The sequence below is a fragment of the Thunnus maccoyii genome, chromosome 3 (genome assembly GCF_910596095.1).
Source record: "Thunnus maccoyii chromosome 3, fThuMac1.1, whole genome shotgun sequence".
Taxonomy (NCBI): Eukaryota; Metazoa; Chordata; class Actinopteri; order Scombriformes; family Scombridae; genus Thunnus; species Thunnus maccoyii.
Genome location: NC_056535.1, coordinates 13,757,014 through 13,779,919, shown reverse-complemented (window position 1 = coordinate 13,779,919; position 22,906 = coordinate 13,757,014). Strand labels below are relative to the sequence as shown.

The window sequence follows — 22,906 nt, the reverse complement described above, 5'->3', positions numbered from 1 at the left end:
AGTTAGCTCACTGTACTTATAGCTTTGCTCTGACTGCATGAGGTGGGAGCGCAGCTGCTGGGATGATAAATTGGGGCACAAAACTCATTCTTTTTAAAAAAATGTATTTTTGGATGCAGCCTGTGATGGATTTTAGTTTCATGGTTTTAGATTGATGAAGCAAAGCTGGATGAATCTTTAAGTGTTGTTTTATTAACAGGGTTTATTAACATATACCATATCAAGAGGAAGTGTTTGTGTGTGTATATGTCCTTCAGCAATTGCATGTGTGCACTGAAATGACCTAAATCAGCTCATTAAACTAAAAGGTCCGGTGAGTTTCCACATCTCCATAGTAGCCTGAGAACATTACATTATGTTTATATGAGGGTATGCTCACATATGCGTGTGTGTGTGTGTGTGTGTGTGTACTGTTTCAGTGGTACCAAGGAGACATTTGTTTTTTGATTGCATTGTAAAGTCCATGTAGTGCATTTAATTACAACGCCAATAGCTTGACTGCTCCGCCACATATTGTAATTGTACGAATAACCGATACACACACCATTATCTCAATGGCCAGCTCTGTCTGTCGATGATGAAGGTCAGTAAACATTGTGGTGCCCCATTAGAATAATGGGGGCCTTGACGTGGTCTGCCCCAGTGCAAGAGGAACATCATTCACACTTAGCTGCCTTCCTCTCTCCCCGTCGCCGTATGCCCCGCGCTGTCTCTTCTTGCCCTCAATTCCACACTCCAATAGCCCTTTCATTTACTCATGCTAACTCTCACTCACTCTGTCTCTCTTTCTCATACTCACAATGAGACTTAAAATGCACAAACATACACTCAGTGCCAGTGACATCAGACAGACGCCTTGCAGATGTTTCAAACACCTTGAAGTGTAGCATTTTGGTTTAAATCTGAAGCAATGCGCTCATTGTAAATATCCTAAAAGTAGTGAATATAAAAAAGAATGTTAACGCACTGAGATGATTTTGGCTATTTACTTAATTGGTAATGGTTTACGGTATGTGCGATTGGAAATGGCCTAGATCTGGATAACTGTAATTAGGCACCTGCAGTAGACAACATTCTGATTTACCTACAATTGATGATATCTCTGTCTGCTTGTTTTTAATTGGGACCATATTGTCACTGCTACAATATGTTTTTTGTTCAGGTTTTCCTAGTTTCTAGATGCCTTTTAACAGTGGACAAAGATTTGTCAGTAGTTTCTGTAAGACAAACAGACTTACTCAGAGTAGTGACATCTTTTCTGTGTTGTGAGATAACATTTGCTGCACATGATTGTTGAGTGTTGTAGAGTTTTACATCAAAGATCTAGTATTTTTTAACCGCCCCGTGAAGTAGCAATGCGTTCAATGAAACAATGAAATGTTTCAGTTACAGTGGAGACTTCTGGATTCAGCCAACATATCCTGGTGTTGATTTCATTCACTAACTCAGTGCAATGCAAGACAAATATACAAGTGTGTTGTCTGCTACAGGTGTCAGTTATCTAATGATAGTGATACAGATTTCTAGTAGAGTTGTGTCAGTTTTGGACATCAGCGTAAACATTTTCAGCTATCAGCCTGAGAAGTCTTGCTTTTTTTCTGTCAGTTTGGTGTAGTGGGATGGCTCTGAATACATACTACAATACCCATGAGCCTTAGCCACAGTTTTTTTTAGAGAAGAAACCACAGCCGTAGTGAATACAAAATGCTGATTACAAAAATAAAATAGCTGTTAAATTCATCCAAAATTGACCCAGACTCTGAAAGTGAACTTATTTAAACTCATGAATGTTTTATTACATTTCTACTAAGAGTAGCTCTGCTTACTATTAGAAATTCATGCAACATAATCTAAAGCCCTGTGATTGGGTGTTTCTCACCCAAAGGGTGATGGGTCCCTTTATTAATTTGGGGATTGCAGTCTTACTGCGAGTTTGATGGAGGTTTGATAACAGTTTGGTCTGTCTGTGTTCAATGTCTGCCTGTGTTCGCAGGGACTGGAGTTGTGGGGAGGCTCCAGCAAAATGCAAGTCCTGGTAACTCAAATGTAGTAGAATTTATATGTTGTGTCTTCTTAGCTGGCTTGCTACTGTTAGCCACTGGTTAGCCTACATTCAGGTTTCAGAGTTGGAAGGTGTGTGATCCCGCAGCTTGACTGTGAGGACAGGACTTGTGGAGAGCTGCATGTAGTTTATCAGTGCTGAAACTAGCTGTTGATGGTCAGTATGTCCCTCCAAAGATGTTTCAAAGGCACTAAAGACAGAGCTGGACTGACTAATGAATAACTAATGATTAGTGTAACTAATTACTTTTGCTGTTTGGAAATTAGTAATGTAATAACTTTTTAAATTGTAACTGTACCCAAAACTGATCGCCAGTCACCTAACATTGTCTATGCAGAAAAGTATTTCTTAAACTCTGGACCTCCAAAATAAATCCTCTTACTTCACAACTCATTTTATAAACATCCCACAAACATTTTTCCAGTTCTGTTATAGGCTACCTGTTCTTGTCTTACTGTTACTAATTTTAGCAATTTATGAGTTCACTTTTTACAAGCAGTATTTGTGAAAGGAAATTGTGCCTGTTGATGACACGTCAAAGCCATCTTTTTAAAAAATAAGTAAATCAGTAGATCTCGATTTGATGCTTGATATTCCATGTAGTCATCAGGCCATCCCCTCCGAGTGTTGCAGAGATAAATATAGCACCAGAATTTCATTCGAATATAGAAATAAGTAAGCCAATCTCACAATGGCAGAGAGCACTGGATGCGTTACCTTGGCAAAATAATAGATTTATGCTCTTGCTATTCACTCCTGCTTTCTAGATGTGACAGCTATGAGCTGACACTGTTTGGAATTTCACAAAAATGAAATGAACATTTTAACTGTAACCATTGTGTACAGTGGTGTGGTAGCAAGTCGAGGGAGTGGGCATGCACTTGTCTCCTCCGTTCAAGTTTAGTGAAGGCGGCTAAAAGCATGTGTCCTCGTGCAAATGAGAGACTGAGGGAAGACAATTGTGAATGAGAGGAGGAGAAAGACTGAGACGGAGAGGAAGTGCCTGTAGTTCAGTTACATAAAGGTCATATGAAGCTCGGCAGCTTGCATCAGACAGTGCCATCTCTCCTCCCATCCCCCTCTCCACTTCCGACTGCCATCCTCCGATATTCCTCTCCATCCTCTGCCTCTCCAGTTTCAGTCACATCCTTTTGTCATTGTGATCTGTTCATTTTTTTCTCCTATCTGATCCCCTGTTTCCTCTCTCCATGTCTTGTTCTCTCAGCCCTCTCTCAGCCATCCCTCTCTTCTACTGCTGGCATGTCAGCATCTAGTGTCACCAACCAAATGGAAACGTCTTCTCTTCTCTTCTGTTCTTCTTCTGTTCTTCTTCTCTTTTCTTCCATCTTTCGTGAGGACAGTAATGGGGGGTGGGTACCCTGGAGGGAGCACACACACACACACACACACACACAGTCACCCAGAACTCTTGTGCTTTAATTGGTCCAGATTGGTTGTAGATGTTTGCCAGGGTGGTGGGTGCATTGTAGCATGTGCCACACACACACACACACACACACACACACACACACACACACACACACACAAACACACACACACGGACAGAATAGTCATTATATTGTAAATGAGACTTCTTTTCTTTCTCTCTCTTTAAAAATATTGTCATCTTTCATCATTTTTCTGTAATAATATACTGTTTCCATGGTTGCCAAATAGACCTGCATGCTCATAAACAACTCAACATATCAAGGAGTATGGATAAGGGTAAATAACAGAATACAGTGAGCGGCATATAACAGTGATACAACATTTAATCGAGCGCTTTCATACTGCATTTATGATTTTTAAAATATTGATATCATAATTTGTTTAAAGATATTTAAGAGAGAAACTGCCAAATTCTGATCCGTTGGTTAGGTTTAGTATTCCTGCCGTTTTAACAAGCTATCCATCTTTACAGCCAGTTACAGATTAACAGTTAATGTAATGCAGCACAACTGCACTTGCTCTTGATTGGCAAACCTCCATAAACAGCTGCTTAAATCCTGTCTGGCTGATTTAGAGCATTTAAACTGACATGCCCTGGGGAATGTTTCCACAGCTCTGCAAGAGTTTATTCTTTTTTTTTTTCATTCATGAAACTGAACTATATTCATAAAAAAGCATGCTATTTATCTCCTGAGACATGATATATTTGCAAATAATAAAGATGGAAAGATGAAAAAATATTTTAAGAGTTGAGGTTAATGCTCTCAGTGTCAAATAATGGCCATTTATTATAACTGCAAGATCAACTAAATGTGTGTAAGTGTGTGTTTGCCAGGTCTGCACATCTGTTCAGTCTTAGTCATCTTTGTCAGGTTATTTTTATTCCTGTCATTTGGCAAAATCACTTCTCCTTTCCTTCCCCGCTACAAATGACATTTCATCCCTGCGGTACATCCCTGTTATCACACACTAAGACTTACACACACATACACACACACACAAACATGCAGACTACACACTACAATACCCCAGTGGGAATACACCACAGTTGGAGCTTGTTTAATGCTGACCCAACGGAATATATGTCCGTCCCTCCAGTGTTCCCCCTCACCCTGAGGGCACAGCGCCAGCAAGTCCCACAATCACCCACAGACATCCACATATACAATATACAGTATTGTAAACTCATCAATATCCTGCAGTCCTGCTGTCTGTCCTCTCACTTACTCAACATCTCCGCTTGTCGGTCAGTCGGACTCCATAAATGCTTTGCGAGTGTGCATGTCCACGTGCGGACTCAGGGTTTTCTCTTTCCTCCTCACCTCTCAAAGCACTGCAAATTTAGTCTCCATGGAAACGGGGGAGGGAGAGGGAGGGGATGATGCTGACTTCCTGACACCTTCTGTCCCGAGGGACACCAACTGTCAGCAACTCCATATGCGTGTGTGTGTGTGTGTGTGTGTGTGTGTGTGTGTGTTTTCTCAAATGTGATTAGTGTGATTAATATTTTTAATGTATAAAGCCAACCTGTCCTGCATAATCCCTTCAGTCATGGCTCTTACTAATACCAGGTGTAAGTAGCCACATAGGAAAGCTTTAACTTTGCTTAATTGTGTGTGTGTGTGTGTGTGTGTGTGTGTGTGTGTGTGTGTGTGTGTGTGTGTGTGTGTGTGTGTGTGTGTGTGTGTGTGTGTGTGTGCATGTGTGCGTGTGTGTGCATGCGTATTCTTTGGCATGTGAAGCTTCAACCTCGATGGCTGCTTCTGATCGGCTGCCAAAGCCGAGCAGCTCAGTGTGTTAGTGGGTCTGGCAGTGTGAAGGGATCCCCCGTTCATGGGGGCAGGATGGTGGAAGTAGTGACTGACCAGGAGAGAACAAAAAGGAAGAAGATAGTGTAGATACTGTACTGTATGTGCTGCATATTCCATCATCTGTCTACTTTGTCCCATCAGCTAAGGATGAGCAAGAAACTGAAAATTTGCCAAAAGTGACATTATGAATCTCCCACTAACCTAATATAAGTGACATCCATGTGTATGGTGAATTAATTATTTCAGACCATTTGTAGAGAGCCCCTTTAATAAATCTGAAAGAACAGCAACAAATCACTTCTAACCTTATATTACACACAGTCACTGTCAATCAGCATGTGCCTGCACATGGGTTAATTAAATATTCAATCAACAGAAAAATGATTTGCAACTATTATGATCATTCTAATTAATACTTCAGACAATAATGCCAAACATTCACTGGATCCTGTTTCTCTAATGCGTATATTTGCTGATTTTCTTCTGTCTTCTATCATAGTAAATTGAACATCTTTAAAGGGGCCATATTATGCTTTTTGTGATTTTCTGTTATTTGTACATGGGTATGATATCTGTCGGATATCTATGCTAAACATGGTCAGAGTTCCAAAACTTGAGGTTAATGCATGTAGAAATGCTCCCTGCAAGTCAAAAGCAACCTGCTCTGAATGCTTCAGTTGCGACATCTTTTCGTACTTGCTGACAAGCTGACGTCATGCGTCGTAGCGTATGCCCATAAACATCTGTCCATTCCATAGCCTCGGTTGCTAAGGTTATTGCTAAGGTTTTTACACGTGTTGCTTACGTTGTCCGCTCTCATATTTTGGATGAGATTTTGGTTCAAACATGTTCAGATGTATTGAAAAGTTGACATTTTCAGTAAAGCTTTGAAAAGCTGGCCAATCAGAAAAGAGTGGGCTCATCAGGAGGGGGGCCTTAAAGAGAAAGGAACTAAGACGGCCTGTTTCAGACAGAAACCTTCCGCCTCCACATGAATGTAAAAACAGTCTTCTAGTGTCAAACTCCGCACATACATCATTCTGCATAGTGAAGTTCAAACATCCAAGTCAAGTAGCAGAAGGCAAAACACATTTTTGAGAGGAGGGAGACTTTAATAGACCAAACAATTAACTGAGAAATTGAGAATAAAATCGGCAGATTAAACGATAATGAAAATAATTGTTAGTTGCAGACCAAGAGTCAACATTGTTCCACCTTACAGTTTAAAATAATGTAATTAACCATAAGTGTTCAGTCTAACTCACATAGAGAACTCAAATGCTGGAGAAATTGCAGTTTAGGGTGTGTGTGCAGATTAGGAAGAGCTGGGACAGAAAAAAATATGCCATGTTGGTGGCATTGGCTCCAGTAAACACAACACAGAGCAAACAAAACCAAATGTTAATAGGTGGAAAATAGTGAAGACACAAGCAATTTGTTCCATCACCTGAAACATAATGTCATATAAAAGGATGGAAGGGTGCTTGGCAAAGAAAAAAGAAATGACTACAAAAGAGTAAGGAAGACAGTTTTGTTTTTTTGTTGTTTTTTTTTACATATTTTCCTTTTTTTTTTAGCAAACAAATGGCTTGAAGGATTCTTAACTACTGAATGCTAAATAAATGTTACTCAGAATCATAATCCAAGTTTTTTTTCTGTACACATAAGAGTTCCACCAGAGGAATGGAAAACCTTGTGCACAGATGTGTTTAAAAAGATATATAAGGTTTTGTATACCATTACTATGGTAAATGTGACAATTAATCTTTGTACGCATTTCAGGTTACAGTATATCACCAAGCCCTAAAATCATCTATCTTTCCATTGTCCAAATGAACGTAATGGAGAAGAAGACTGGATTTTGGTTCACAAAGCATACAGAAATCCCACATGGGAAGTGAAGATGGTTAAAAAGAGAGATAAAAGAAACAGATAAATGGGAAGAAATACAATGGAGGAAGGACTGACAGAAAGAATAGATAGGAAGAATAAAGGTGCAGGAATGTAAAAAATGAAGGATGTAGAAACAAAGGAAGGAAATACACAAGTTTGAAGATGTTAGTGTTGGAGCTCATGGATTTATTAAACAGCCGTGGGCGCTGCATCCCTACCTACCACACCCCAGCGTTGCCATGGATATTGGGCCTTGGCAGCACAGCTGTGTGTGTGTGTGTTGGTTAGAGGTGTGCCAAGATGACATCATACAGTAGCTTGCTAAGAAGGTCTACTGCAGGCACATGGTATCTACAATATTTATAGACCCCCAGAACAGATGAGCTCACTCAGTCACTCAGTGTGACTGGTTTCACTTCACACACACAAAGAGCAAAGAAGTGGCAGAGAAGTTACTCACGCAATCCCTGCCACACCCACTCACATAAATATTTCCTCCTAGCTCCTCCATTTTTTCACCCACTGGCCTTGAAGAGTGTACTGAATACAACCCTGGTGCTATTCAGGATTATTGTTAGTGTGAAAATATTAGAGAACACGCACACACACACAGAATGACATTAAAAGCGCCTGTATTCTCAGTGAAAATGAGCTGCCACTGTTTGAGTCATAAGGAGCGGGACTGGTGAGGGTGAGGGATTAAACCGGTGGGAAAATAAGGGACTGCTACATTAACCATATACACGCACACACAGACACACGCACACACAACGCGCAAACACACGTGCTGAATGACCTCGTTCCCACCAAACGTGCATATTACACACACAGGATTTAAATCCTCATATCCCAAAATAAACAAAATAATTTCTTCGTAGAGCAAATACTGTACATCAATGTAACAGCAAAGTATGATTGAGAGTGACCACTGTGTGTGTGTGTGTGTGTGTATTTGTGTGTGTGCGCGTGTTTGCATGCGCGCGTGTGTCTGTGTGTGTGTGTGTGTGTGTGTGTGTGTGTGTGTGTGTGTGTGAGTGTGTGTGTGTGCGTGTGCAAGCAAGTGACTGTGTGAATGAGTGTGTGAGCTTGAGTTACAAGGCTGGAGAGCACCAGAAAGAAAAATCACATTTCATAAATAAATCATCCAGGGCCTTGTGATCTTGTGATGGATGTGTGCGTGCACTCACACACACACACACACACATACATACACACACGCACACACACAAGGCTGCAATGCTTCATACCATGGCTATAGTACGGACCAGATTAGAGGCAAATCATTTTTAAAGAGCTGTGTGCTGCTGCTGCTGCTCTGTGTGTGTGTGTGTGTGTGCGTGTGTGTAAATGTAGGAGTGTGTGCGCATGTGTGTGAGTGTTCATGCTCCTAAGCCTGTGGCAGAGCCTTATGTGTCCTCCGGTTGTCCAGAGGTCTAATCAGAACAAACAGCCACCAAGCATTTCAGTCTCTAACACACAATATAATTTCAGCATTACATTATATCCCAAATCAAACAACATGCTAATTAATGAAACGTGTGTGTGTATGTGTGTGGACGAGGAGGAGGGCTTGTATGGTGTCAGTTTTGTACACCTCTCACAAAAAATAAATTGAGCTCTTTGAACCATTGTCACTTGTTCCTTTTAAGTCTTTCAAGCTCAAGTTTCCGTTGGTTTTAATATGTGTATCTGAATACACACCAGACCCTGCAGAAAGTGACGTTTTAGGCTACATGGGGCTGGTATATGTGTGCGTGTGTGTTTTCCGAGCGATGAAAAGAAAAGCAAAGTATTTTAGGAACCTGCGTGAGAGAAAGTCGTGCTTCTTTCTCTTTCTCCTTGTCTCTCTCTTTCCTGCTCCCCATTCTCCTCTTGCTACCATCACACACTGACACTCCCAAAGGCTATGAGCAGTTTTATAAGTATCACTGGCTGGACAATAATTTTGTAGATGAGAAGGGAACCCACTGCAGAATCGATGAGTGATAAAGTGTACTGTAGCTAGGAAAGATAGAAGAGCAATTGACGGATGGGAGCATTTAACAGCCAAATCAATTGTAACTAACTAGCCAGTGCTCACGACCACCCATCACACCCGGACGAGAAGGTGTGCAGTGTGCAAAAAGCAGGTGAGCGAAGGTGGTTTTGCATTCAGCCCCACACACCATGTTTCCATCCATGTTTAAGAAGGACAGAGGCTGCAGGAGAAGGACAGGACAGCAGTGTGACGCCTCACTTCCAGGCACCATGAGAGGTGCTTGTCGTGCCTCTGTCATTACACTTACGGTTATTGTAGACTTACTGTAGACACACACACACTCAGCGGTGTAGAGTTACATCCTGCCACTGCAGTTTGTGAAGGGCAAGAGCAGTGTTCCTGACCTCCACAAACATGCACAAACACCTAGGCTACTCATTACTCACATCCATTTTTAGCTACATCAAGTATTGAGGGAGAGAGAGGAGATTACTGGAAATTATGCCGGACGTACCCTCGGAGCAGTTTGGTTTATTTACACTTTGAGTGAATAGGAAGATTAATATTAATACAGCTTTGTTTGATGCATCTCATACTTTCCTCTATAACCATGATAGACTTTCATCTGCAAAAACAGAGCAGCTGGGACGGACTGAATTGTGTGTGTGTTTGTGCGGTCTCAGGAGTATGCGTGCGTTAGTTTGTGTATTTTACAGTGAATGAGTCCGTGTGTTTGTGTATAGTAGGGGTGTATATATTAAAATAATCAGCCAGACCTGACTGAAACTGTGTATCATTAATTGGTTTAGCATTGTTTTGAAGCAGTAGTTAAACAGAATAAGATTCATGCATTTTTATGAAGATGTGAGGATAAAATATAGGAAGAGAAGAACATTTTCACATTTCTGGTGTTGAATGTAGACATGAATGTTTACACACACACTCAGTCCTTGTAAGTGCATCTGTTGTTTGCCATGATTGTGTTCATTGTGGTAGTAATAGGCTTCCCTCTGGGCTGACCAGGAGCTTGAAGAGGACACAGTGAAGGAGAGATGGAGAGAGCTAAGCCGGGCACTCCGACTGAGTGATGAGGACAGCGGGAGAGAGAGACAGAGCTGACACAGGTGCTTTAGACAGGGAGGAGGTGACAGAAGAGGCTGAAAAAAACAAAAAAAAAAAAACGAGGAGGGCAGGAGGAGCAAGAGAATGAGGCGATGAGGAAGGTGGTGATCAAGAAGGAGGGATAAAGCTTCCCAGGGCAATGAATGTGTCTGACATAGCAGGGTAACAGCAATATGTGTAAATACATGGGTGTAATTCCCGCTGGGTATAGGGGGACATGTCACTTTTACAGTTTTACAGTTGCAATTTCAGTGACTTGCTAAATTCTCACTAACCGGCTTTGTTAGTAGCAGCGAGCACTTGGTGGACTTCTCTTACCCTGGGTTTTGCTTCTCAGGCTACATACATGCCCTCCTCATGTGATTGGTGGATTGTTTTTGAGGCTTGATGCTCTGCAGACACTACTCAGTGCTTACAAATGGCATGTCCTCCTCTATGTTTTTACAAAAAAATAATTAGACCTGAAGTTATTAATCATTTAATTGATTAGTCAGTCAACAGAAAATGAATCAGCAACTATTTTAACATTTGCTCGTTGTAGCTTCTCAAACGTCTAATTATCTTGGAGGTTTTGTGATGTTGGTCAGAAAAAAAACAAGCAAATTGAATTTTTGGAAATTGTGGTGACATTTTTCAGTATTTGCTGTCATTTCACAGACAAAATGATGAATCAAGAAAAAAATCTATGGATTAAATAATAATGAAAATAATTATTTGCAGCCCTAAAAATGATAGAATTATGTTGATTTACGAGTGACAATGTGTTTATTTTAAAAATATACTATTGAATCTTGGTCAAAGATAAGGCAGCTAATTCATTTTTTGTTTTATTTGGTTTGTGGTAAAAGATGTAACTACAACCTTATCTCAGTCTCAGTTCTCTATCATCAACACTAAACATAATTATACAATATATGTGTGTATTTCTGTGTGGTTGGTGGGATGAGGAGTTGCCCTCTGCTCCATGTTATGTTATGATGTAAAATGGCTGCTTTCCGTTGAGGGAAGGTTCAGCTGAGATTAGCAATGCTTGAGAAAAATAGGGAAGAGAGGAAGAGCAAAGGAAGAAAAAAAAGGGTGAGAGAGCAAGCGTGGAGGAGCTGGAGTGGATAGAGTGTGAACAAGGTAATCAGCAGCAAGAGGAGAAGGACCTAGGTAGCAAGAAGGAGAGAAGTAGAGAGGCTGCCAGTTTTTTTAAAAAAGTCAGAGGGATCTCATTTCTGCAGCAGAAAACAACTTCTTAAATGTGTCGAGTTTCTTGTGTTTTTGTTAGTGCTGCTGATGTGCTGTGTGTGTGTGTGTGTGTGTGTGTGTGTGTGTGTTAAGCGCTTGTTTGAATGTTTCTGTCTTTCTGCCTCTGACTATAAATCACAGATTCTGCCAAGTCTGACTCCCGCTGATGTCAAGGATGAGAAGCTATCACCATATGTGAATTATTACCAATCGTCACTCTTGTTTTCCTGCCTCTCCTTCCTCTTAATCATGGCCCTAAACAAATGTATGTGCAGTAATTCAAACACAATTTAAGCATTTTTTCATTTGAAAAACCTGTGACTTCTCCAAAATAGCTGATTTCAACTCCTCCCATGCAGATGTTGCCTGTATCTGTGTGAACATGTGTACTTGGTTTGCTACTATTTTGTGTGAGTACCTTGTGCTGCCAGTAGGGGTCTCTGTCTCACCACTAACCTACACGTCAGCAGTGACTGGTATGTTTGGCTACTCAGTGGACATACCACGGAGGCTCAAGCCTAGTCAGCCACTGTCAGTTAATGGTGGAAGTCACCACAGTCACCAAAGGATGTTTTGATGTGTGGAGACTTGTCTGTCTCACTGATTCATCTGCTCCTCTCTCTCTCGTTCTCTATGTCTCTCTAGTGAACCCTTGTTTCCTTGACAACCAGGTGCAAGCATGTAGACCTATAGACAGGAACCATTTTTGTCTCTTTCTGCGTCTTTGCACTGTCACTCCCGACGGTTATGATGCTAAATGGGCATTTTAATGTTTTTTGTTTTTTTTTATGATTGAGCATAGAGAATAGAATTAGTGAGTGGGTGAGCCCAGTGAGTGATGAAGCACAGTCGAACAGTGGGATAAGAATTAATGACAGAAAAGAGGAGGAATGCAGAAAGAAATTAATGAACAGTCAAATCAGTTGTAACTAATTAGCCATTGCTCATAGCTTAATCATAGATTCACTCTACTATAATATGTCTGGCATCTCACGCTGAACCAGTTTTCAGAAGCATATGTACACTACAAAATGAATGCTCCAGCTTTTTGCTCAAAATCTAACAAAAAACAATATCACGTATAGTTGTTGCCCTGAAAACATTTGCACAGATTGAAATATAAAATATGGATCATAAAACATTCATTACAACTGATTAAGAGTTAGAAACAGTAGCAGTGTCAGTGAAATTACAGGAGAATGGACTTTTTTAGAATTTTGTTTCTAATGAATTATGAAACTAATTTTTAAGGGGAACATTTCCATTAAGGTGGGGACTTGCAGGAGTCAGATTAACAAGTCTACAGCCATGCTAGCAGCTCTGTGAGGCTGTGTGAGGCACAGTGTTGAGCTAAATGCTAAAGCCAGCATGCTAACATACTCATAATCAAAATGCCAACATGCTGATGTTTAGCAGGTTTAATGTTTACCATATCCAGCATCTTGGTTTAGCGTGTTAAGCATGCTAACATTTACTATACAGCATTAAACACAAAGTACAACTGATTTGTTTTGCAGGTTTTTGCTCACAAACCAAACCAAATTTTGACCCTAATGATGGCGCTAGAGGAAAAGTGATTAGTGAAAGTTATTACAGTTCATCCTGATAGAGAAACTGAATGTATATACCATATTTTGTGGCAGTCCATTCAATAGTTGTCAAGACATTTCATTAAAAGCCAAAAATGTCAACCTGCTGGTGGTGCCAGAGGAAAAGTCAGGGGATTACCAATAGACCTATTCTTAGCCTCAATTTAACCAATAGTCTCAATTTAATGGCTATTGAGATATTTCAGTCTGGACCAAAGTTGTAGACCAACCAACCAACCTGCCAATCAACATAGTGGCCGTAGAGGCTGAAATACAGTATGCTGACTTTCATTTCTTAGAATGGGTCAAGTTCCAAAAACACAGGATCCTACATTTCCCACAATGCAATTAGGAAGCATATATAGACCATTCTTAGACCATATCTGCATGATAACGTTCACATCTCAAACTCCACACACCAAACTTGTAACACAGGCTTTCTGTTAAACATTTGTAGTTTTGAAGATCTCAGTCCCAGAGAGCCACATGAGATATCATACAAAGGTTTTCTCAGAATATGTTGTGCTCTCTATGACTAATAAATTGACTCAGATGTGTAATAAATATCCTGTCTGGGTGTCATAAAGGCTCTTAAATGAATATGAATTATGAATATGTTATATAGTGATGATTAAAATGAGACCCACTAATGTAGAATCTGATAAAACTTTATGCCACATGTTCGACAGTACAATTATCAGGTGTACAATACCAGTTTTATGTAACACTCAAGAGCGTCATGGCACCAAAAAAGGTTTAAAAACTGCGAATCAAATGACATCTGTAGTTTGCAGGCGACACTAACAATGTGATGACAAAGTATACTTGATATTCTTTGGTGTATAAAAGCACCTCAAGGGCTTTCAGACTCCAGTCAAGTGTGTGCACTGTGAAACCCTACTGAGAGAGGAGGGAGGAAACAGGCTGCCATTTATAAATTGAAAGAATCAGTACGCACAATGTCATGCTGGAGGAAAATGGGTCTCTTGAATTTGTGTTGAGTAAGCTGACTGGAGTTTTTATTAGGAGGAAATAGAGCGTTTAATTTCATGCTAATTCTTGGCATTGGTTCCAAATGTGACTTAAAAAAACTCCCTCTGAGTGCTTGCATGTCTGCGTGCATGTGTTTGAGTGTGTGTGTGTGTGTGTGTGTGTGTGTGTGTGTGTGTGTGAGTGAGCAATAGAGAGAACAGGTGGCCAGAACCCCCAGCAGTCCTTCCCTAAACCCTGCCTCCTTCCTTCCTCCATCAGCTGATCACTACGAGCCGCTCTATCTCCTCCTCCTCTTCCCTTCATCATCATTGTTTCTGTCCCATTTTGTCTTTCTCTCTGATCAAAATAATCCATGTTTACCCCAACTATGCCCCCCCTTTTCTCCCTGTCCCTGTTCATCCATCTTTCGCTCTCTCTCTCTCTCTCTCTCTCTCTCTCCAAACCCCCTTCCCTTCTCATCCTGGGCTGTTGGCTTTAGTTAAAGCAGTCTGACTAGCGGAGCGCTGCTGTCGTGGCGGAGGGCAGCACAGGAATCTCATCTAGCCTTGCTGAAACTCAGTGTCGAGCAGGACTCAGGGAAACAAGCCCTCTTTTTCCACCTTCCTCATCCTCTGTTCTTGTTTCTCTCTGTTTATGGGGGGTCTATTTAAGGGATCTGATATGTTAAGCCTTCACAATGAACCCAACAGTGAAGATCCACCTTCAGAATGGGACCCACTTTAACACCTACATGTACCAGGTAGGGACTCAGCGCCCGTGCAGCATGTGGATATTACCAGTGAAGGATTGTCTCCAGCTCATATAACTCTCTCCGCGGTCTCCACATGTCCTTGCCCGAGTATTGATTTCACTGCTGATGTCTCTTTTCTACGACTGAGATATGGCCTCCTCGCCACCTCTCACTTCCCTCCTCCTCCTTTTTATCATGCCTCAATCAAGCTGCAAAGAATTATTAATGCTTCACAGCAATGCAAATAGCATATTGGTTTAGAAATTACTCTGCAGTCACACCCCTTCCACTAAGACTTTTCACTGGTTAATGTGGCTAGTTGCATGTTTTCAGCTTCTAATTGTCCAAGAAAATAAAGGAGATAAATATCTGTTATGCACTGATGGAGCATGACTGATGGGGTCTTTTTTCTGTGGCTGCTTGGCTTACTGTATGTTTATTATGGCACGCATACGAGTCAGACTCTAATGAAGCACAACAAAAACTTTTTGTGTTTCTCCGTTCATTCGAGGAGAGGAAGTATTCCCCCTCTCGTCCTTCCTCTCTTTCTCTGTCCCCTTTTCTGCTGCAGGTTTTTGTTTTGCAAGGAAACCAGGATACATGAATGGATGCTATTCTGGGCACAGGCCTGTGATGGGCACAGAGGAGAGAAGGAGGAAGATGGAAAACTTGCAGGGATTTGACATGCATGTATGACTTGCATGCTGAACCATAAGAAAAACATATTTTGAAAAACAGAAGGAGAGACAGAGCTGATGTGTCAGCGCTGCACTCTTGCTGGATTAATCAGGTTTATGGCCAATAATCAGGCTAATTAAATGTCTTTTGCCATGCACATTTTTACAGTGGTTTCATTTTAAAGTTCTTCAAAAGTTGTTAGAACTCTTTTCGATCCACTTGTGCTAGAAATCACCTATCTTCCAAGTAAACCCTGAAAAGGTGTTCAGGGAGGGGATTTACTAAGTTATATTTACACCGACCATATTTGCTGTTGTGTTATCAGCGTTTTAGAAGTGAGTCCAGAGCTGGCACGGCTTCAGTCAGTCTTGGCATTATCCCTAATGTGCTTCATTTAGGCTGATTTGCTCACATCTCACAATGATTATTCAGAAGCCTATATTTACTACATCTGTCTCAGCCACAAAGTATAAAAAAGGAGAAGAATGCGTTGGCTTTTTTTAATTTGCTTTCAGTGTTGTGAATTCTGAAACAGACAGGGAAGCTTTTAGAAAAGTTTTCAGTGAGAGGCGTTCCTCCTGCAGGGCGCCAGTTGGGGTGGAGATCTGTCAAGTGCAGCAGTCAGCGGCTTCTCTCCCCGGTCTCAAGAGCTGTCACGCTGTCATACAGAATGAATATCTCTCAGCGGCTTTGTGCATGTTTGTGTTTCAGTGTGTGCATCTGCATTCACCTGATGAAACTTTCATGCAAAAGTTTATATGCTGCTCAAACATCTCATTTTCCTAATGAGCCATTGCCATGACACCACCCTGCACACTGCGGCCATCGTCATGGAAACAGATTACTCACTGCCTACTTAGGGCCAACACTCAGGCGAGGTGTTGCGGCAGCGGTGGTGGTGGTGGTGCATGGTGGTTTAGGATCTGTCGGAGGAAGGTCGAGTCCACCTCTCCGCTGTGTGCTGCCTCACTCTCTCTCTGCAGTGGTGAAGAGTTACAGAGCTGTGATATCTGAATCTCCTCGGGGACTCACTCATCCTCCAGTCTCCGACCCTGCATTCATCTTCAGTGTGGCAGTCCTTAGTGAATTACCGCGATTTACATCAGAGTTAATTTAGTGTCGTTTGGTGCGCTCAGTCATTATATATAGGATCTCTGATGAATTATCAGCGGTATCTGCATTTATCTCTGCCTCTTCATAGCAACTGATCATTTCTGAGGGTTAAACTGGTGATTCCGATCTTGCATTTGCGTTTAAGAACTGGTACCACATTCCTACAGAATTGCTCAAACACTTTCCACCTTAGTTTCTGGTTGTTTTGACAATACAGTGAGGGACTTCATTCACTCAGACATTACTGAGATACTTAAGTGAAGGTCTAAACTTATGTATAATAATCTTTCTCTGCATCATTCTTGCTGAAAGACAACAAGGGGGAATGCAGGAAAGACGAATCTAATTAAGTGATTTTGTTGACTGTTGAGTCTTGATGGGAAGACAGTATTAACTTACACCCACTCATGTGCTGAAGAAATATGCAGAGTTCATCTACTCAAGTTTTGCTGGGTTGTCAGTGGGAGTGTCTCATATTCAATCTAATATCTCTGACCACAAAAAAGGGCTAATCCCAAGGTGTCACTGAGCTGTTCCAATCCTAATACATGAGCATCTTTTAAATGCAAAATGCAGCAAAATTTTACTTTGTGTAAGATGTGTTCTTGTTCAGTCTGACTGCTGGTGATATCACATACCACATATTCTCCCCTTTTCCTGTCCCCCCACCAATTGATGCTGACAGAGATGATACCCCCTACAGTATCATCCTTTTTCAGGCTTTGGTGAACATTGATTTCTATCTGTTTTGGCCTCGGTCTCCTGTCTTGTTAATCTACCCTGACATATCAGAAGTATTGCTGCCATAGAGTCAGAACCTGTGCATGAATATAAAAGTATACTTCACTGTATCTGTGATTTGTGATGCATTCAAGTGTGCATGTATACTGTTTTGTAATTGCCCTGCCTTGTCTAAAACGTGTTTTTTCTGTTTCAACAACCTGCAGAGAACAGATTTGAACTTGTTCTATTCTGCTGAAAGTTATACTCTGTGTGTAGTCAAAGAGATCAGTTGTGAATGCAAATTTGTGTTAAGAGGAAGAGAGTTTTTCTAAATGGGGAAAGTGAGAAATGCAAATCCCTTATTCAAAATGCAACATATTGTCTGTTTGCATTGCATTGCAGTTAATAACTGGTAAACAACATTTAGAAAAATATGTCAAACAAAATGGACAGACAGATGCATTGCAAATAATTATTTTGTCAGTAGTGTTCATGTGTTCTCAGGTGGTTTATTATATGCTAAAGCACCTGATGGATCCATCTCTCACACTCTCACTTGCTGTCCTAGGGCTATCCTTAAAAAGGATGACAATGTTTACAGGCAACTGCATGGTTTGTCTTCTTCGCAGCTTCTCTTGTGAGTGACACTGTGTTTCCTAGTCCCTTGATTTATGAGTTTTTAGAGCCTCGGGGCTGCGAGAACAAACATCACCAGCAGTTGGATACTGCAGTGATGTGGTCAGGAGGGAAAAATACAGAAAGTATTACAAGTTCTTTTTGTCACTGTTATTGAGTAGCTAATACTTTTTTAAAGTACATTCTGACATCTGATATGATTTTACTTTATCTTAGGATAAGATAGATTTTGGATTAAGTATTGTTCTCAGTTTTTTTTTTAGAAAAGAATTTCTACAATCAGAGAGGTATTCTGGTTTAGTTTGCTATCAGTCTCTTTTTCCAGCTGCCTTTTAAACAGAGAATGTTCACCATTCATCAAATCATCATATCACCATAATTTTATAAGAAACAGTTAATTCAGTTAATATTTTATCTTCAAGACAAGTGATTAGAGACAGCCAGGCTGATATATTGGTTGATATTAGCTCTTTACAGATATATCAGTATCAGCGTATTGTCAGCCAATAAATGACAAGAAATGACAGAAAGTACAGAAATGCCAAAGATATGTTTTGAGACAGTGTCCTCATTTTATAGTTTATCCACCAGAGATAAAGTTTATTTTTGAACTGTAAAATGTGTAAAAACACACATTCAAGGGACCTTATCAAAAATGTTCATTTATGTTTTATGTTTGTGAAAAGACAATATGGAATTTTAAACTCTAAAATATAAATATTGGTATCGGCTTGAAAAATCCTGCATCTATCAGGCTACACAAGTGATTATACTTAAAATTTGAGCAACATTTAAATTCACTAGCTGTACTTTTACCTTCAAGGCATATGATAGTGCTGCTTCCTGTTTTAGAGGCATTGTCCCACACTGGTAGCACAGCTTTATTATTAAACACCCTACAGGAAATAACTGAAAATGGTGAAAATGATCATTTTTGATCATTTAAGTTCACATGCATATTTTCATCAGACAGTGCAGAAATCGTTGGATAAAGTCCGTGTTTCACTTCATTCATATTTTCTACCTAGTGCACTATATTCATGTCCCATCCTTGTATGTACTGTAGGTGCACTTAGAAATTCCTACACAAGAATGGAAAATGCACACCATTAAAGTATGTACACTAGTCATTGCTAAAAATCCCAAAATGCCTTGCTTTGCCTTTTGCTCCTGAGATGACAGATAACCAAACGCTTGGTTTACTGCTGAATACACACTATACAGTTCAGGGAATAGTGAATGAGTGAACGAGGGAACGATTTCAAGCACAGTTCAGGTGTGTGTGGTGTAGGTTAACTCTCCACAGTGCTGACCTCTGAGCACATTACACACACACACACACACACACACACACACACACACACACACACACACACACACACACACACACACAAGCAAGCAAGTACAGGATAAGCACATTCACAAAAAAACTCATACTTTTGGATTGTGTGTGTGTGTGAGAGAGATTGAATGTAAAATTTTTCAGCTCCGTTTTTTTTTTTTATCCGACTGCACTCCAATCTCTCTCCCTCTCTCTCTCTCCCTCTCGCTCTCTCTGCACACACACTCACAGCATTTTTTTTTTCATCCTTTAATCCCAAACTGCTTAAGGAAGCGAAGGGGAAAAATCCCTTTACAATGTCTGGGCTCAGCAGTGTTTGGTAACCACTTGCTATCTCACATTGTGGTTGGAGGCAGAAGAGCGGCTTCCTCCAGACGCCCAGAACCTTCTCTCTGCTCTACGTGATATACTCTCTGACAGATGTCTAGGTTGTGTTGTCAAAGAGCTGCGCTTGTATCTGAGTGTTGTGTGAAGTTGAATAAACATCCTGGGATTTTCAAAGCTCACGTGGTTTTGGGGGGTTAAGATTGCATGGTGCACACAGTGATAGCGTGTGTGTTTGTGTGTGTATGTACCAGAGGGAAGGTATTGGAGAGGCCTTGAGAAATTAAACAGAGTTTCATTTGTCTAGACAGTGGTAAATGGTAAATGGACTGTACTTGTATAGCGCCTTTCTAGTCTTCCAACCACTCAAAGCGCTTTTACACTACGAATCACATTCACCCGTTCACACACATTCATACGCTGAATGGGTACAGGGGCTACCACGCAAGGTCCCAACCTGCCCATCAGAGGAAGCTAATCATTCACACACATTCATACGCTGATGGTACAGTGGGGTTAAGTGTCTTGCCCAAGGACACATCGGCATGTGGACTGGAGGAGCCGGGAATCGAACGCCGATCTACCGCCTGAGTCACAGCCGCCCAGTGATGTGCTGTTATATTCTAAGCTTGTCTGTTCTGTTATATAATACTCCTAACAAAGGTTATGTATTCATACCTTTATCTATTATTATTTGTCACTTCATGTTTCTCCCATTTGTTTTTGTTTTTTTGAGAACTGAGACAGTTCCTGGGGAGATGCAGAGAGCTCCTAAAAGGCAGAGAGATGAGCAAGAGAGAGCGAGAAGTGTCCTGTTGAGCGGTTTTGCCGTGATTGAAAGAGACAGTGAGCTCTAACATCTGTTGGTGGATTTGGGCTGAGCTCCTGTCTATTGATGCACCGTGCGCCCCTGTGGAGTAAGGGAAAGTAAATCAAACAAGCTGACCCATTTTCTCCTCTCCTCCCTTTGCTCCTTCCATCTCTCTTCCCTCCTCAGTCGCTCCCTCCCACTCCACCGTCTTGTTTCTCAATAGCAGCGTGACAGGCAGGGTCAACAGAAATCCAAGAATCTAAGAGTTTGAGTGTGTTTGTGTTTTTCTCAGATCTGAATCCCTTGATTTAGATGATCATTATTGACATCTCAGCTCAGCAAGACTGTGAGTGTTTTTTGCCTGTCCCACTTGATGTAATGTTGTTTTTATATCTCATCTGTATGGTTATTAAAAGCACAGGGCCAACTTAGATGCATTTATGATGCATTTATGCTTCTAGACTGGTGTGTCTGTTCAATAAATATCACACAGGGCTTTAGACTCCAGGTTCATGGAGGCGTGATACAGCAGTGTGTGCTGTGGGGAAGAGCAGAGACATGATGTGCAGACATAACTTTATTTGAAATGTAAAATTTCAGTTCCCCAACAAAAAAAGATTCCAACAAAAAAAGATTATTATTCACTTCAAGCGCTTGTCAGATATCTGAGGATACATACTCAGTCTATCATCTTAAAAATAAGGAAATCTGCATTAATACTTCTGTCACTTTTTTTGACCATTTTCTGAAATTGGTTATTGATTATGCTACAGGAGATGTGTCACATATATTACTCAGCAGGAAACATATAAGCAATTAACAGTGAACTTAACATACTTTACAATTTTGTGTGAAATTTCTAACCTCACTCTAATATTTTATAATCACCCGACAATAACTTTGTGTTAGCATTGTATTTATGCCCAGTGACCTTTTCATACTAAAAGTTTTCATTTATCATATCATATGGCAACATACGTTCTGTTGTAGCTACTCAACTATATTATATGATATCAGCATGATATTAAAAGGACTGTCTGTGTCCTATCCAGAGGTCCAGAGTAGAGGGAATATTCATAACATATTGACATATATGACACAGAACAGAATCTGTCTTGCCCTACAATGGGGACATTTATGCATTTCTCATGATTGAAGACACTCTTCATACTTCATACTTCAGTCACACCGGCCTTGCTGACAGGCCCAGATAATTGACAGGCATGTTGCTGTCCTAGCAGGCAATGCCTCGTTGCTATAGTTTAACAGCGACAACATGGAATATTCCAGATCTGAACTTTAAAGAAACATCTCTTAGTTACGCCCAATTTTTCTGTTAGAAACATCAGACTGAGTCTGCAGTGTCACAGCTACAGGGAGCACCAAGACTTTAAAATCGTGTGTGTGTTTGAGACAAGGAGAGAAAGCATAAGCCTCTGGGTATTGGTTTGGAATAAAGCCAAGCTTACAGGAAATGCCAACAAAGCATCAAGAGATGTTCAAACAACATGCAGACACTCACAAAAACAGGACCACACATTCTCATGTGTACACACAGGTGTACACACACTCCAGTAAACAAACAGCCACCCAATCTCTGCAATGTGATCAAACCACAGAAAATATTAAAACATCAACTTCCAGCAGACACTGTGTGAGTCACTGGCTCATTCTCTGTTGTACACTGTAACTGCAATAATGTTGGCTTCTCATCTTGTGTTAAACTAGTCGATGGCAGACAGAATGGAAAATCATATGGGCAAGTGGTTTAAGTATGGGGCCAGCCCTCTGACATGAAAACTATCCTGGGCTTTCCCCAATATCTGCGCCAGAGGGCAGGAATCCCGCTGGCGGGGACTGATGGCCCATAGTTTCCTTTGACTGATCAGCCTAATCAGCCATGCTCACCATTTATACCTTGTTTAGTCAGTTCAGTGCCTTTGTCTGTGGCCAGTCCAGTTAGTGTACCTGCCCATCCTGGCAGTAGATTTTCTTGTTTTCTGTTGACCTGAAAAAAGAAAAGAAATATAAAGTTTTTGAATTCAGAAGTGTTGTGTGTTCACTGCACTTGGGTCCAGTGAAGAGACATTAGAGATGGATACTGAAATACTGGAAGTACAAGAGCAGGTTCTGACATTTCACTTTTTCTCCCACTGATCTGAAGAGACTTGTGTGAGGATCAATTGACACTGCTATGATTTATCTGAGCAGGACAGGATGTGGAGACTTTATAATCCCAGACCAGAAAAGGTGAAACGTATCATTTTCAGCAAAAGACATCTGACAATGCAATGTCCATAAAGATTTATTAATATTTCTTTGCAGCTGGGTGGGTAGGATCAGATATTCAGTTAAAGAAATCATGTGTAGTACATTGTCAGTCACAGAAAAGCTTACTAATACAAAGACAACATATTCA

General features: G+C 40.7%; 1 protein-coding gene across 6 annotated transcripts in view; it reads left to right on the top strand.

Moving 5' to 3' along the window:
- The window catches only part of ppfia4 (PTPRF interacting protein alpha 4), a 59,609-nt gene that overhangs the window by 12,426 nt on the left and 24,277 nt on the right, over positions 1 to 22,906 (top strand). Inside the window, exon 2 of one of the 6 annotated variants that reach the window (XM_042406863.1) lies at positions 10,217 to 10,317. The exons of the other annotated variants lie outside the window; for them this stretch is intronic. The gene's annotated coding sequence lies outside the window, so the exon portion shown is untranslated. The remainder of the gene's footprint in view (positions 1 to 10,216; positions 10,318 to 22,906) is intronic. 6 annotated transcript variants of the gene reach the window in all.